Source organism: Microcaecilia unicolor, chromosome 9, assembly GCF_901765095.1.
Source record: "Microcaecilia unicolor chromosome 9, aMicUni1.1, whole genome shotgun sequence".
In the NCBI taxonomy this organism is placed as follows: Eukaryota; Metazoa; Chordata; class Amphibia; order Gymnophiona; family Siphonopidae; genus Microcaecilia; species Microcaecilia unicolor.
The window spans coordinates 46,907,783-46,925,356 of record NC_044039.1 but is presented as its reverse complement, the minus strand read 5'-3'; the positions used below and the strand labels follow the sequence as shown (position 1 = coordinate 46,925,356).

General features: G+C 39.6%; 1 protein-coding gene across 3 annotated transcripts in view; it reads left to right on the top strand.

Annotated features, from left to right (window-relative positions):
* Positions 1 to 2,212: 2,212 nt before the first annotated feature.
* The window catches only part of LOC115477581 (sodium- and chloride-dependent betaine transporter-like), a 107,716-nt gene continuing 92,354 nt past the window's right edge, over positions 2,213 to 17,574 (top strand). For all 3 annotated transcript variants that reach the window (XR_003943350.1, XM_030214554.1, XM_030214555.1), the window contains exon 1: positions 2,213 to 2,398. The gene's annotated coding sequence lies outside the window, so the exon portion shown is untranslated. The remainder of the gene's footprint in view (positions 2,399 to 17,574) is intronic.

Sequence of the window (17,574 nt, the reverse complement as noted above, 5' to 3'; positions counted from 1 at the left end):
CGGAGGACTGTGGTTTTTGCACAGGTACTGCACAAGAGCGGAACTAAGGAGGAGGTTGGAAATTACAGACCTGTCAGTCTGACCTCAGTGGTGAACAAACTAAGGGGTCCTTTTACTAAGCCGTGTAAGCGTCTACATGTGCCCAACACACACCAAAATAGAGTTACCACCTGGCTATCACATGGCTCTTGTGGTAATCTCATTTTTTGTGCATGTCTGAAAAATAATTTTTATTTTCAGACGTGCATATTGGGTGCGCGCCAAGAGGCATTTGACGCACGTAGGTCATTACTGCCCGGTTATCATGTGAGACTTTACCACTAGATCAATGGCTGGCAGTAAGGTCTCAGGCCCAAAATGGACACACTGCAATTTTCATTTTGCCGCACATCCACTTTTGGCAAAAAGTTTTAAAAAGGCATTTTTTGCAGGTGCACTGAAAAAAGATTACACGTGCACCCAAAACATGCGTCTACACTACTGCAGGCCATTTTTCAGTACACCTTAGAAAAAGGACCCCTAAGGAAACGTTTATAAAGTAGAGGATTGTGAGGTATCTTAAATCGAATGGACTGCAGGACCCGAGTCATCATGGGATCACTAGAGGCAGGTCTTGTCAGACAAAACTGATTGAATTTCCTTGACTGGGTGACCAAACAGTTGGACTTGGGAGGTGCGCTTGATGTGGTATAATTGGATTTTAACAAAGACTTTTGACACGGTTCCGTACAGATGACTGATAAATTGAGTGCCTTTGGTATGGGACATAAAGTGACTAACTTGGTTAAAAACTGGTTAAAATGAAGGAGCAGAGGATAGTGGCAAATGGAGCTTGCTCAGGGGAAAGGGATGTATACTGTAGGGGTTGGTCCTCGGGCTGGCTCTTTTTAACATCTTTGTGAGTGATATTGTAGAAGGGCTGTCTGGTAAGGTTCGTCTCTTTGTGGATGATACCAAACTCTGTAATAGGGTGGACACCCCCAAGGGTGTGGATGGCAGGTGGAAGGAGCTAGTGATGAAGAATGGTCCAATAATTGGCAACTAAGATTTAATGCTAAGAAATGCAGGGTCATGCACTTGGGTTGCAAGAATCTACAGGAACCTAATAATATAGGGGGTGAAGTGCTTCTGTGTATGAAAGAAGAGCTAGACTTGGGGGTGATTGTGTCTGATGACCTTATGGAATACTATCATAGCAGGGCAAATACATGCCTATATTTTAGGTGTAACATGCCTATATTTTAGGCTTAACCACTTATACCAGCAATCCGGCTGTTGCAAATGCTCATGCCTAAATTGTTTTTTTAAAATGTGTGTATGTTATAGTATTCTATAATTTACTTGTGTATCTGTGCCCAGACTCTACCCATGTGTACTCCCACCTTCAAACTCATGCCATAACATTTAGGCACCATTTTATAAAATAGCATCTAGCTCGATTATTGGCATTTACAAGTATTTATGCAACATGTGCACGTAAGTGTCAGTATTTGTATCATTTACGCACATTCTTTGCATCTAAACACTGGTGCCATTTTTATAGAATTGCCTCCATTGCCTTATGTTCTTTTGCATGTAATTATTCTCCTAATGATGTTTGTTGAAACATAAAGAATTCACTGAATAGATGCATATACCATTTTAGCCTACACCTTTGCCCACATAGTTCCAACATTATGGTGGCTTGTATAAACAGGAGTGGAGGAGTGGCCTAGTGGTTAGAGTGGTGGACTTTGGTCCTGAGGAACTGAGTTCAATTCCCACTTCAGGCACAGGCAGCTCCTTGTGACTCAGGACAAGTCATTTAACCCTCCATTGCCACATAGAGCCTGCCATGAGTGGGGAAAGCACAGGGTACAAATGTAACAAAAAAATGAACTAATTCCAGTGCTGGAATTGAAAAGTCAATAGGTATCAGTGTAAAGGAAGTTCTTGGCTGACTACTATGTTCTTCCAGTCCATAAGTGCTGTTCTGCTGTGTTCCCAGTCAATCAAAAGAAAAAAGAATCAAAGTGAGAAATCAAGCCTAAGAAACAATGAACAATCACTTGGAATAACTGACCGTGCCTCCCTTTATGCTAATAGCTTCAATTTAGCTCTTCTATAATGTGTAAGGAAATGTGAAGGAGGAGCAGCAACAACAACAGAAGAAGGCATTTAAAGGAGTCGTCCCTAACCAACCCAGCTATTATAGTTTCAGGCTTCTAGGCAACTGGCTTTTTGCTCTTGGTATCTTCTTGTTACATTACATGAGTAAACTGGAGTCCTGGTCACGGTGTTAGAGGTCATCAGGTGATGGAGAAGCAGGCCAGCTCTTCTTTTTCTTCAACCTACAGGACTTGCTGAAGCCACCAGTTCAGCTGACTCATTAGGCTCCTTGTGACCACCACCAACAAAGGTAAATCATTGTATCAGTTTTCATGAAACTGGATTTGGGAAGTTTGTGATGAAAAATCAGAAATTTGAAGAAAATATTCACATAATAAAAGGTCAGCTAGAAAACTCATTTTAAAAGTAGGGGGAAACTGGTGTTTGTTACTTATAAAATAAATTGCATTTCCTAAGAAGGAATATAATTGGGTCAGTTTCATAAGTAGCTGTAAAACCTTTAACAATATAGTTGATTAACACTAAAACTATACAGGATGTCAAATCCTCCCTGAAAGTGGAGTATTAGACAGTTCTAAGGTTAAAGCATACAATGTCTCCATCTAAATTTAGTTGAGCTTGAGAAAATGTGGCGGTTGATTTAAAACTGAACCTCATTTGTCTGCTTACCATGATTTAATTTACAATGACATTTATAGTCTGCTGTTTTCCAGAAAAGATTTGAAGTGGATAACAATCAAATTCTAATATAGTTATAAAAAAATACCAAATAATAGTATCTTATAATAGCCAATAAAAACCAAACCTACAAACAACCTACTCATCAGTTTACATATGACCATATTTAAAAACCCTTAGGTAAAGCTGATGCTGATCTTTATTCTCTGTGATGTGACAGCTTCTTCTGCAACTCTAAGGTTTCCAGGCAGGCATTCACAATGGACTTCAGTCATTCAGAGAACAGGTTTAACATGGTTTCCTATAATGAGTCATTCTAGCTGCCTACATAGAAATCCATGTATTGTTTTGTTTTTTTAAGTTTAATTTGCATTTTAGAATCTCTTACCTAACTAGGGGGCCCTTTTACAAAGTGGCAGTAGAGCTGCCACCATTTTGTTGTGCACCAATCCGGCACTACCACCGGTTCACTGTGGGAGCCAGAGGTAGTGCCACCTCCACCATGCACCATTTCTGGTGTGCCAGAAATCATTTTTTTCTCCTGCCGGGAACTTACTCGGCAGTAATCGGCAGTGCAGTTACCGCCAGATTAGTGTGGGAGTCTCTACCGCCTCCTAAGTAAGAGCTCCCCCAGGAAATAGCCACATGGCAAGTATATACTTATCGCACAGCCTTTTCCTTTTTCTCACAAAAACCCTGCAGCGGTAAAAGGGGCCTCGGCAAATCCACACACCGAGAACACCGCAGGGTCCCTTTTATTGTAGCATAGTAAAAGGGCTCTTAGATGAGGAAGCAGTACAAGTGTTCCTTACTTTTGAGGCATAAACTTCAGATCTTGACTATTGCCTAAAACAATGCAAAATTTTGTTACAAACACATACATGGCAAAGTAGTAACCCTGAAAGCTGCCTGCAAGAAGACATGGTCTGCACAAGAGGTTATTTCATGGTGCTATATCAAACAATTTTTATAAGAAAAATGGAAAGCAGAAAATGACCTTATTACGATATCATTACAAGGATAATTTTCATCCACAGTGGGACAAAGTTCATATGACCTGTGTACATGTGTACTTTCACTTGAAAACTTCCCATGGGTATGAACTTTGTGTATATGGAACACAACATGTGTAGAGTTTTGTTGTGTATTCCATGCATGTTATTTTCCTATACCAGCCTAAACAAGTCCTCAGGAACACCCCTGAAAGCAGCTGAAAGTGAACACACTGCAGGACAAAGGACAGTCATATACACAAGGACCACAAAAAAGTATGCATGCTTTTCTTTGCACTCGTATTTATATGCAGGTATTCACCTAAATTATGACAGCCATTCTCCACATGTAAAGCATGTTTTAGAAGCAGAAAATGCTTTACAAAATTGGGCAATTTCCAGACAGTCAGTTTACAAATGGCTTTGAAAACTGCCCTCTCCGGGATCATTATTTCCAAAATCAAAAATTAATTACAATTGAAGTCACTTTGAATTACATTTGTAAGGATATTTTACATAACATAAGAGTAGCCATACTAGGTCAGACCAATGGTCCATCTAGCCCAGAATCCTGTTTTCCAAACAGTGGCCAAGTCAGGTCACAAGTACCTGGCAGAAATCCAAATTGTGGCAACACCCCATACTACAAATCCCAGGGCAAGCAGCTGCTTCCCATGTCTGTCTCAATAGCAGACTATGGACTTTTCCTCCAGGAATTTGTCCAAACCTTTTTTAAACCCAGATGCACTAACCACTGTTACCATCCTCCGACAAAGAGTTCCAGAGCTTAACAATTCGTGGAGTGAAAAACAATTTTCATCCTATTTGTTTTAAAAGTATTTCCAAGTAACTTCCTCGAGTATCCCTTAGTCTTTGTACTTTTGGAAGAAGTAAAAAATTGACCTATTTCTATTTGTTCTACATCACATTGTAGCCTCAATCATATCTCCTCTCATCTGTCTCTTTTCCAAGTTGAAGAGCCCTAACCTCTTTAACCTTTCCTCATTTAAACTTTGAAACATTCCCCATCCCCTCTCCTTTCCCCATCCTATCCCTGTAAAGTACAGGGAAATGTACTCCCATGTTAACCTCATTTAGAAACCCATTGGTGTATCACTCTAATTATAAGGCACCAGATTGCTCAGTTGGTTGACAAGCCTCTTGCATCACCTTTCTTATTTTGGAGTAGTGCCAATGGTACAATAATGAAGTCACTTATTAAATGAATGCCACAGCCCAAACATTTCACTTCCTAGAACCAAACCAATCATACTCCTACACAAATAGGAACAAGTTCCAAATGTATTTTATCTAGTAAAACAGAAACAAAATTACAGTTTATATTCTTTCCTGGAGCGTAGGCAGAGTGAGGATTTAAAAGATACAGAGTTTCATTAGATCAGATTTCAAGAAAATATAATTAATTAGACCTTCCCAATACATTACCAAGTACTTATGAATAAAGTGGTGTGGTTAAATACTCTTTTGGGATCTTGCCAGGTATTTCTTACCTAGATTGGTCACTATTAGAAACAGGATACTGGGCTCGATTGGCCTTCGGTCTTTCCCAGTGTGTCAATTCTTATTTTATCATAACAAACCTAATGAAGGACACAAGGAGAGACATTTTTGATATGACGTACAAGTCCAATTGTAGTTGTTTTGATGAAAACATCTAAAATTCTCATCCTGAACATAGCAATTTTTGAACCAGAAAAACATCTACTATTTTGGCTTGAAAATGTAATTTCCAGACATTTTTGTGCTCAGTACGTATTTCTTTAGGCACCATTTAACATAAAAAGTCCTACAGTAAAACATATAAAAAGAAGCCATAGGGATGGCTGTGTTACCCCGTTCCTAGTAAACTGGCCACACAGACATCCCAGCAGAGCAGAGGAGCAGCCTAATGGTCAGTGCAGTGGACTTCGCATAAGGACACACAGGTAGAAATCCAACCCTTCAGGAACACCAAAAAGCCTACTGTATCTAACTGTACACTGTTACAAAAGCCCTAAGGTCTGCGGGTGCCTCCTATCTAAACATACAGGTGATATTTTGTGGGTTTTGGAAGGCTTACAATTTCCACCACAAGTATACTAGTTAGGGTGAGATATGTACCTGGGTCCCTTTCTCTACAGTCCACTGCACTCTCCACTAGTTTACTCCTGGATCCAGCTTGCTGCTGTAATAGAAATGGGCATACTATCTGAAGCAGTCACAGAGCCTGGCATGTACTGTCACTATCACATCTTTGGGGGGTGGGAGGGGGTCAGTGACCACTGGAGGATTAAAGGGGATCATGCTTTAATCTTTCATGTGGTCAGCTGGTCAGTTAGGGCACCTTTTTGTGGCTTACTTATGATTGAAACACTTCAAGGTAAAAACATCACAATTTTTGCCCTAGACATTTTTATCTTGTCCAAATTCTGGACCCACCCAAATCATGCCCCCAACATGTCCCCTTGAGACGTAGGCAAACTGCAGAGAAAATCATCTCAAATTTGAGTTTAGAAAATTGCAACTTGGATGTTTTCCCATGGAAAAACATCCATCTGGCACTTTGTGCCACTATTGACACGTTTTCTCTTTTAAAATGAGCACCATAGCTCTCATAGCTAGTCATAAATGTATAAAGTTAGGCCAGTATAATGACTTCTCATACAACTTGCTTTTTGACCTTTGTTTCTAAAAGTACATCTAAAATGGCCATTGACTAACTTAACATAGGCACTCACACCACATGTTCTTCCTTGTAATAAATAAATACCAATACAAACTAAAAATGTGTGGTATAACCGGCCGCAGTTTTTAATCTAAATTCTTAACATTTACAAACTGTGTATATATATATATATATATATATATTCCCAAAGGCCAGAAATAGCTTCAACATTCCATTGTCAACAAACTTGAACAATACGTAATCCCCACTGAACCCCAATCCACAAATCATCTGGCTAGACAGTGTCACACTAACCCAGATGCTGTATATCTTCACCCTACCTGGAATGCAGTATTGCCATATCAGGCCTAAAACATCCTTTTCCCCATGATGGTGATGCATATGGGCCCTAATTTCATCCTCGATACATATGCAAACATAGAATATCTTCCCAAACTTCAGGTCAACATCAAAAGAGGATGTGGTCTGTACTAATCCACTACTAGTAGTAACAGCTCAGCTTGTCAACACTGCTTCCCAACCATAGGGGCTACCAGCCAGTTATGCTGCACACACACCTCCAACAAATCTTGGATGGAGAACAAAAATATGTTCAGTCCCATCTCTGATAAATGTATGCCATCATTACAATAAAGACCTGGAGAGTCAGAAGTTAACGATTCATGACAAAGAACTAACCCACCCAATCTATTCATAAATCGAGAGACCTCAGAATTCACTCACCGCCAAAGTCTCTCATTTGCTTTCACTACTTTAACCTTCCTCCAAACTCTTCTCGGAATGATTTGTGACCACACAAAATGAATATTAGGAAAATAAAATTTCAAAACTAAAAATGATTGTTTCATAATGCAAATGAGCTTCACTTCTTTCACGGAACAGAGGTCATTACCACCCAAATGAATCAGAATAACTGTTGGCGAAGATAATCTTTGAGCATGTAATAGTTAAGGCAAAAATTGATCCCACAGCATTCCTCAAGCCACCGAAGTCTCAAATTTAGATACACAAAACCAAGATGTGATCCACAACGAGTGGTACGAGCTCTTTTCTCTGCCCAAAATATATAGGAATGTCCAACTAGCCATACGCAAACCTCCAAGGACACTGACACTGCAAAAGAAACTGAGAAATGGAACATTAAAATCATGCCCAATCCCACATTTTAACACAGCTCGGATATGCATTAGAATTTCATCTGCCCACTCATTTAATTAACTCTGCAGAGCCTCCCAATGCTGCCACTGTGGCAGCCCCAATCCGGAAGGAATGCATCCCATACCCTGTGCCAAGCCTCTCTTCAATATTGTTGTGAATTGAAATCTGGTTAATGGAGTCTGGTCAACACGGGCTAACCAAAATAAAGCTCTTTCTAGACAAATATTGGCATACTTATTTGCACAAACCCAAGGACAACAACGTAGGCCAGAATCCCATTGTAATTTATTTATTACACTTGTATCCCACATTTTCTCACCTATTTGTAGGCTCAATGTGGCTTACATAGTGCCGGAAAGGCATTTGCAGACTCCGGTGTGAATACATACAAAGTGATGTTGTGGTAAGATAGAGTTCATGTGGCATAGCAACATTAGGGAATCGTACAGCGGAAGAGTTATGTCCATTACGTTCTTTAGTTTTGTTGTGTTGCAGAGATCAGGCATTTAAGTTGGATTGGTGGGTATGCCTTTTTGATCAGGTTGGTTTTTAGTGATTTCCAGAAGTTCAGGTGGTCGTACGTCGTTTTCAAGGCTTTTGGTAGTTTGTTCCACAGTTGTGTGCTAGAAGCTGGATGCGTAGGTTGATTTGTATTTAAGGCCTTTGCAGTTTGGGTAGTGCAGGTTTAGATATGTTCGTGTTGATTTGGATGTGTTTCTAGTTGGTAAGTCGATTAGGTCTATCATGTATCCCGGGGCTTCATCGTAAATGATTTGTGAACCAGGGTGCAGATTTTGAAAGCAATGCATTCTTTGGAAGCCAATGTAGCTTTTCGCGGAGCGGTTTCACACTTTCAAATCGCGTTTTCCCAAATATTAGTCTAGCTGCCGTGTTTTGAGCTGTCTGAAGTTTCTTTAAGGTTTGTTCTTTGCATCCTGCATAGATTCCATTGCAGTAGTCTGCGTGGCTTAGTACCATTGATTGTATCAGGTTGCAAAATGTGTCCCTCGGGAAGAATTGTTTCAAGCGTTTGAGTTTTCACATTGAGTGGAACATTTTCTTTGTTGTGGATGCCACTTGGCTCTCTAGTGTTAAATGTCAGTCTATTGTCACGCCAAGGATTTTCAGGCTGTCTGAGATAGGAAAGGTGTGATTTGTGGTGTTGATATTTTTGGGGTTGTCCATGCTGTGTTGGGATGAAAGGATGAGACAATGAGGCATATTTTCAAAGCACTTAGCCTTCCAAAGTTCCATAGAAACCTATGGAACTTTGGAAGGCTAAGTGCTTTGAAAATATGCCTCTATGTGTTTTTCTTTATTGAGTTTTAGTTGAAATGCATTTGTCCATCAGTCCATGATGTTCAAGCTAAGTGTGATTTCGTTGGTGATTTCTGTCAATTTGTCTTTGTAAGGAATGTATATTATGACATCGTCTGCATATATGAAAGGGTTGAGGCCTTGGCTGGATAAGGTTGTGGCTAGTGGGGTCATCATTAGGTTGAAGAGGATCGGTGATAGCGGTGATCCTTGTGGTACTCTACAGTCTGCTTGTGTTTGATTTTACTTGGTATGTTCTTGTAGTTAGGAAGCCCTTAATCCAGCTAAGTATGTTTCCACCAATCCCGAACTTATCTAGTAGTTTTATTAATATACTAGTAAAACATGCCCGTTTCTGGAGCAAATGAAACGGGCGCTAGCAAGGTTTTCCTCCCGAACCCCCCCTCCCTACCCACCCCTTCAACGTTATGAAGCCACTGACCGCCATTGCTCCGCAACTCGTCAACGCACGCCACCTTCATCTCCTGAGTCGTGAAGCCACTGATGCCATTGCTCCACCCTCGCTCTGTGACACCATTGCTCCGCCCTCGACTTCAATGATCAGGTACTAAAATATCAAAATGATGTTGTAACTATTAAGGACAATGTTTCAGCAGTTATGAAAGATAATTTGTTTATACGTCAAAAAATAGAACAAATTGAAAATTATAACAGATGTCTAAATATGAGGACACTGAACTTCCCAAGGCCTGTTGGAATTCTTCTTTTAGAACTATTTAAAAAATACCTTATTGAAAAATTTGAAAATTTCAACTCAAAATATTCCTCCTATAAATAAGATAGTCTTTCTTCCAGAAAAGAAGAGACAAGTAGGTTCTTATGAAGAAATGGAACAGGTCCAGGAAGAGGAGAAATTGGATGATTTAAGAAATATTTCCTTGATTTTGGAGGACTCATTATCAGAAGTAACAAAAAGGGCCACATTATTGGTATCATTTGTATTTGAACAAGACTTTAATGCCATTTTGAAGTTATACTTTAAGAATGTTAACCAAAATTTAAGAATATTCCCAGATGTCACTAGATCTACTCAAGACAAACGGAAAAGTTTCTTAGATATGAGAGATGAAACAAAATTGTTCGGGCTACTTTCTTTTTAGTTTACCCTTGTAAATGCATAGTTAAATATTTGGGAATCAAATATGTTTTTTTTGTACCAGATCAGCTCAGGGCTTTCACAGACCAAAGAGGGAATTAACAACTGTTAAATAGGCTGTATGATTTAACGTAGGGCGGGCTGGGCCTTTCCTTGTTTATTGTATTCCACTTTGATTTCCTTAAATGTTTTGGTCATTCCCCAAGTTTGTGGTCTAAGGAAGGGTTAAATACGAAACAAAAATGAAGTCAAAAAGTTTTTTCCTTTTTTCTTTGTATGTGAAGACATATTGAATTTGTATTATTTCCCTATGTTGCATGTAACAAATTATTACTTGTGTAATATAAGTAAAGCAATAAAAATAAAATAAAAAGTCGTACTTCAAAATCTGATGAATAAATTGCCGAAAAGACTGAAAACAAATTAATCAGATCCCTTTGAAAAAAAGAAAGTCTGATCATTATCTCATGCACTGGGACACCACATCTCATATATCTTTGCAACAACTTTTTTATTAAAAATTTGCCAATGGGGTCCAAAACACCTTGAAGATTACATAACCAAAGCACTGTCACCAATGCAGACTTCACTTCAGAAACTGGATGTTCAGACTCAAATGTCCATTGCAAAGAAAGCAACAATTTACCTGATGTAAAACAGATCATTCCATCTCACCAACTCCTCAATTAAAAACAGACGAAATAACTGTTATCCATACTCATAAGCACAACAAGTATTAGCAGCTAACGACACTTTCAACATGCCTCCAATGACTTCTGAATGATGTATCATAGTTCTTCTGGCATAACTGTGGGCAATCTGTCTGCAGAAGGTGCCAAAGCCTGAAATTGTGGCCACTGCAAACAAGAAAAAGCATCCGCTATTTCATTGCATACTCCTGGAATATGCTTTGCTGTTAAAGATACATTAAGCACCAAACAACACAGTATCAACAACTGTAAATTTCAGACATGTATGGACACAACACTGCTTGTCAATTGATGGCTTCTACAACTACCATATTGTCATAAGAACATAAGTATTACCATACTGAGACAGACTGAAGCTCCATCAAGTCTAGCATCCTGTTTTCAACAATGGCCAGTCCAGGTTACATGTACCCTACTCCTTGATACGCTGTCCTCACTTGGATTTCAGGGCTCTGTTCTTTCCTAGTTTTCTTCTTATCTCTCCTAGCGTACCTTTAGTGTATACTCTAGTGGATCCTCCTCTATCTCTATCCCACTGTCAGTTGGTGTACCTCAGGGATCCGTCCTGGGACCTCTTCTTTTCTCCATCTATACTTCCTCCCTTGGTACTGTGATTTCATCCCATTGTTTTCAGTATCATCTTTACGCTGATGACTCCCAGATCTACTTCTCCACACCAGAAATCTCAGCCGAAATCCAGGCCAAAGTATCAGCCTGCCTGTCTGACATTGCTGCCTGGATGTCTCAGCGCCATCTGAAACTAAGCATGACCAAGACTAAACTTCTCATCTTTCCCCCTAAACCAACCTCTCTTCCTGCCCCATTCTCTATTTCTGTGGATAACAATCTCATCCTTCCTGTCTCATCAGCTCGTAACCTTGGGGGTCATCTTCGACTCCTCCCTCTCCTTCTCTGCACATATTCACCAGACAGCTAAAACCTGTCGTTTCTTTCTCTATAATATCAGCAAAATTCGCCCTTTCCTTTCTGAGCACACTACCAGAACCCTCATCCACACTCTCATCACCTCTCGCTTAGACTATTGCAACTTGCTTCTCACAGGTCTCTCACTTAGCCATCTCTCTCCTCTTCAATCTGTTCAAATTTCTGCTGCATGACTAATATTCCGCCAGTGTCATTATGCTCATATTAGCCCTCTCCTCAAGTCACTTCACTGGCTTCCTATCCGTTTCTGCATACAGTTCAAACTCCTCTTATTGATCTATAATTGCATTCACTCTGCAGCTCCTCAGTACCTCTTCACTCTCATCTCTCCCTACATTCTTCCCCGGGAACTCCATTCACTGGGTAAATCTCTCTTATCTGCACCCTTCTCCTCCACTGCTAACTCCAGACTCCATTCCTTTTATCTTGCTGCACCATATGCCCAGAATAGACTTCCTGAGCCGGTACGTCAAGCCCCATCTCTGGCCGTCTTCAAATCTAAGCTAAAAGCCCACCTCTTTGATGCTGTTTTTAACTCCTAACCCTTATTCATTTGTTCAAAACCCTTATTTTATCATCCTCACTTTAATATTCCCTTATCCCTTGTTTGTCCATCCTAATTAGATTGTAAGCTCTGTCGAGCAGGGACTGTCTCTTCATGTTCTAGTGTACAGCGCTGCGTATGTCTAGTAGCGCTTTAGAAATGATAAGTAGTAGGGTGTCTTTAGCATTAGTGCACACTAATTTTTAGCACAAGCAAAAAAGTTAGCACACCCACAGTGCAGCTTAGTAAACAGGGCCCCTAGTTTAATGGGGATGGTGCTTTGCTGAAGCATTCTTGCTGAGTTTCCTAATCCCAACCTAAACCCCCTAAATCTCCCAACATTGGAGAATCCAGACAAACATTTGAAAGCTGGGTGTAACCCCCTGCACAGTGAACATTTGTGATGAAATCTGCAACCAGGAAGCTAACACCGACCTGCGTTATAATGAAAGCAAACATTAGTTAAACCAGGATTCTGGATTACTAAAGCTAGCTGAAGAAGAACGTGGCATCAAGACATTACAAGTTGTACTTTACCTGAAAGATGTACCAGAAAATCCCCAAAACTTGGAATTATAAAACCCAGCTTTCAATGACCAGAAGTCATAAGTACATTTTTATTAAACCGTGGTTGAGCTGGCATCATTTCAGCTAACCATAAATCCATGTCTTGATAACCCTAAGACTATGCCTTGTCCTTGGCTAAACTTTTATGAAACTGCTCATTATAGTTAAGCCAAACCCATCCCCATAGGTCTTATAACCATGCAAAATTAAACCTGAATGCCGCAGCATACTGCTGGTTTAGCATATCCAAATACTAACATATATATGGAATGTCAAAGTCCAATTAAAAATGGTTTTAGGTACTTTGGATTTCTGTTTATTGCTGTCTTCTTTTCTGTCTTCCCCTTTTTTGTGATCCCTCACATTAGTATTCTCCTCTAGCAATGCAAGCAAATCCACATATTTGCCTTATAAAATTTTACTCCGCAGCTTCTGTGACACTTGAAAATATAAAGTATGTCCCGATGAAAAATACAGTCCCCTTCCCCTTCATTCATAATAGGCACCCCAGCATCCCCAACTATCTCAGATCCTAATACCTCTCCTTTATCTAACTCAGACTCTTGAGGAAGAGGAAGAATCAGATGAGTCCTCCGTATCGGAATCACACACCTGTAATGCAGTTTTTCCTTTATTTATTATTAGATTTATTATTATTTTAGATTTATTATTTCCTTCTAGTCCACTCTTATCCAGAGCGGATTACAATAAAACATCCATAAGAACAATCAACAAGAACAAAAGAAAAACAGATTACAAGTACAATTTCTATATCTATTTCTATGTCTCTTTTTTCACTGTCCATCCTCTTAACAACTCTGCACAAGTTACGTAAAAAATTTTTATCCTTCAGTTTTTTAAAGAGCTTCCCTTTGTCCTTCCTTGTTACCCCAGACCCCACTACCTGACTCCCTGAACTAGTAACTTGTCAGCTACCACACTCATCTCTTCCAACTCATCATCACTCAGTCCGTCCTCATTCACTCTACTCCATCTCGAGTCTTCTTCCAAATATTTCTAAGAAGATGAAGCTCCAGACTGAACATTCTACACAAATTGTAGTCCATAACATTACCTCTTATAACCTTACTTCCCCCAGCTCCACATAGTTTGCCTGGAACCCCCACTGTTTTTTTACTCTTAGAATTATCCATAGTTCTGTCATGTATACTACCTCCTCTTTCCATTTCATCCATGAATATATGACAGGTCTTTTGGTTACCCTCTTTTGTCCTTGTTTCACACCTCCACCCTGCTTCCCAGAGCCATTTTAGGTGTCTATAAATTAATCCCCCACAAAAGCCATAGCCCTTCACTCTAAAACAATTCTGAGTAAATGTAAAATAAAGCTTAAAAAAGAGAAAAATAACTGGCCTTATCTCTGACTGCAATCTGTGTGGAGGGAGAGGTGGCAAGGTAGAGAATGCAAGGTTTATCTTTTGAACCTTGTCATGAAAGAATTCAGCAAGGGTCTGAGGAGATAATGAAGGGGGAGTTGGGGGAGGGGGCACCTTAAGGAGAGAGTTCAATGTGGTGAAGAGAAGTCGAGGGTTAGAGCCAAGAGAGTTAGTCAGTTGGATATAATAATCCTGTTTGACGTGTAAAAGAGCAGATTGGAAGGAGGTCAGCATGAACTTAAAGTGTAAGAAATCAGCAAGGGCCCGAGATTTCCGCCAGAGGCGTTCGGCGGAGCGGGTACAGGAACGTAGGTAGCAGATATTAGAAGTCAGCCAAGGTTGGGGTTTTGTACGCCTTATATTTAAAAGCTTTAATAAAAATTTTATATATATATATAGCAGTTTAATGTGGAGGAAATGGTGGAAGAACCAGATTGTAAATAAGGAACGAAAGATAACTGTTCATTTTTTTTTCAGCTGAGGCAGTAAAGTGGTATTGAGTTAAAAAAAAAAAAAAAAAAAAAAAAACTTGAATTGCTGCATTTTTAGGCCTGTATCTGTGAGTTCTTGTATCCATGTTGTGTATTTTGATGTCTGTCTGAATATGGAGTTAATCATTTGTGCTATAGGAGATATAATCTAAATAAAGATAAAGCAATAACTGATTTTTCTGTGATGCTGTCAACTCAGATGTTTTGAAGTCAGTTTCTAATTAGCTATGGATACCAGGCTGTAGCAAATTATAAAGAAACGTCTGTGATAGGATGCACCAGTTTACCTCAACATGAGCTCTTCATTCTGGACCTCACAGTCTTGAGGCAGAGCCTTTCTGTAGGGCCACCTAGAATATGAATTCTGTGAAAACATTGGATTTTTGTTTTTAAGGGAAAGGGCAGAAGCCAGTGCTTGACTGTTGTGCTTGCTTAAATACACTGACTTATGTTTTATTTAGTTTGTTTTTGTGCTGTCTTATTCTCTACTAGTAAAAAAGGCCCGTTTCTGACACAAATGAAACGGGCGCTAGCAAGGTTTTCCTCGGAGTGTGTATGTTTGGGAGAGTGTATGTGAGAGTGACTGTTTGAGAGTCAGAGTGAAAGTGTGAGTGTGTGTGAGAGAGAGTGAGTCTGGGTGTGAGTGTGTTTGTGAGAGAGTGTGTGTATGAGAATGAGAGTGTGTGCAAGTGTGTATGTGAGACACAGTGTGAGAGAGAGTGTGTGTGTGTGGGCGAGAGTGTGTGTGTGTGTTTTAGTATTATTATTAAATACAGTTAGCAGGTATTATAGTCCACTTTAAACAGCAAAGGCAAAGTTTAAACAATATGAAGGGATGGGGTGGGAAGGGTGGGGAAGAAAGGGGGAGAGAGGCATACAACATTTAGAGGTTAATTCTATAACAGTGTGTCTATATTTAGATTCCTAGAAGACAGTCATGTGGTGCCTATTCTATAAAGGAATGTAGGCATCTAAGTGCGAGTCCTGCCCATACTCAGCCCAGATTCTGCCTATGTGTACACCCGTCTATCAAATACATGCTAAGCAAGACATGCGTATTTACACAATAGTGCTTAGGCAGAATTTTGGCAATTAGGAGTATAAGTGCACATATAGATATGTATATGCAATTTTTCTAATCATTTATATGTGTATTTGGTGCATAAATATTAGTGTACACTTTATAGAACTATCCCCATCATGTAATACAATATACACCTTCCTAAAGCTCAGATCTCTTGATAACACTAGTTGACTATTCCTAGCTATATAGAAATTATCCATGAGCACACTAGGGCATATATATTTTCTGTGCACGGGCCTCACTTATGGAATTCCCTACCCTCTCCATTGAGGTTGCAGACATCAAATCAAAATTGCCCTCAAGACCTTCCTTTTCAATGATGCTTACTGTTAACTTTCTCCTACATACTAGAGGACCACCTTGGGGGCTCCCCCGTGAAGACATTGAGCTTACCTACTTATTGTTCTTCCTCCCTCACTTTCCTATAATTAATGGAGTTCTGTCCTTCTTTCTCTATGTTACCTGTTATGTTGTCTGTTACTATCCTACTTTCCCTTTTTAATTGATATTAGATTGTAAGCCGCCTAGATGGCTTGTCTGTAAGGCAGAGTAGGAAATGCGAACAAAACTTGATAAAAACTTGAATGTTAATTTTCAAAGCACATAGACTTACAAAGTTACATAGGTACAGAAACTTTGTAAGTCTATGTGCTTTGAAAATTAGCACCATTAATCCTCTAGTTCTATAAAGGTCAATATAAATTGCATGCCTTGTGTGCATAAATTTAGGCATGGGATCCATGCCTAAATTTTACATTTGAGTTCAAAAAGGGATGCAGAAATGGGAGGATCATGGGCGGAACGGAGGGTGTTCCCTAACATTTATGCACATTGTTATAGAATGAGGGGGGATACATGCCTAATTTAGGCATGTACATTTGCACCATATTTCAGTTGATGCAAATGGCCATGCCTAAAGTTTGCCACAATTCCTGGTCATAAGCGCTATCTATAAATCACACCTAACTTTAAGCGTGGTTTATAGAATAGCACATTTTTTGTCACCGATATTTTTGGGCACCATTCCCAGATTCTATATATAGCACCTGAAAATCCGCGTGGAAACTGAAACGTATTCTATAACAATGCACATAACACTAATCAGCATTGTTTATTGGATGTTAACAAGCTATTATCAGCAGGAATTGGCATTAATTGAGATTTACGCGTACAGCTCACTAAGCGTATTTTATAACGTGGTGCGCCTACAATCTATGTTGCATAGTTGAAAAGGGGGCATGGCCATGGGTGGGGCATGGGCATTTCTAAAATCTATATGCATTATTCTAGAATACACCCAATCTGCGCCTAATTTAGGCATCGGGATTTACACCAAGTAAAAAGTTGCCTAAATGGACACGACCAAATTTAGTTGCATGGTGAGCCGCTTGGTGTATTCTATATACCATGTGGAAATTTAAGTCTATTCTATAAAATTTAGGCGTAGTTTAAAGAATATGCCTAGGTGTAATTTTTGTCTGCGCTGAGTTTTCAGGCGCTATATGTAGAATTCACCTCTATGTGCAGAACAGGCAAATACCATGGCACCTACTTTTCTTTATAAAATTGTGTCTAAGGAGACACCTCCTTATCCTAGGCACCCTATTATAAAATTATCATTTAGACATGCCCACTTTCACCATGTCAAAGGATGGTATAAACACTCGCGCCTAATTCCTGACAGTTATGTGCATAACTGACAGTACTCTATAACCTTAGTGCATAAGTCATGGGCACCCCTAACCTGCCCATCCCCCTCCCACATTCACACCCCCCTCT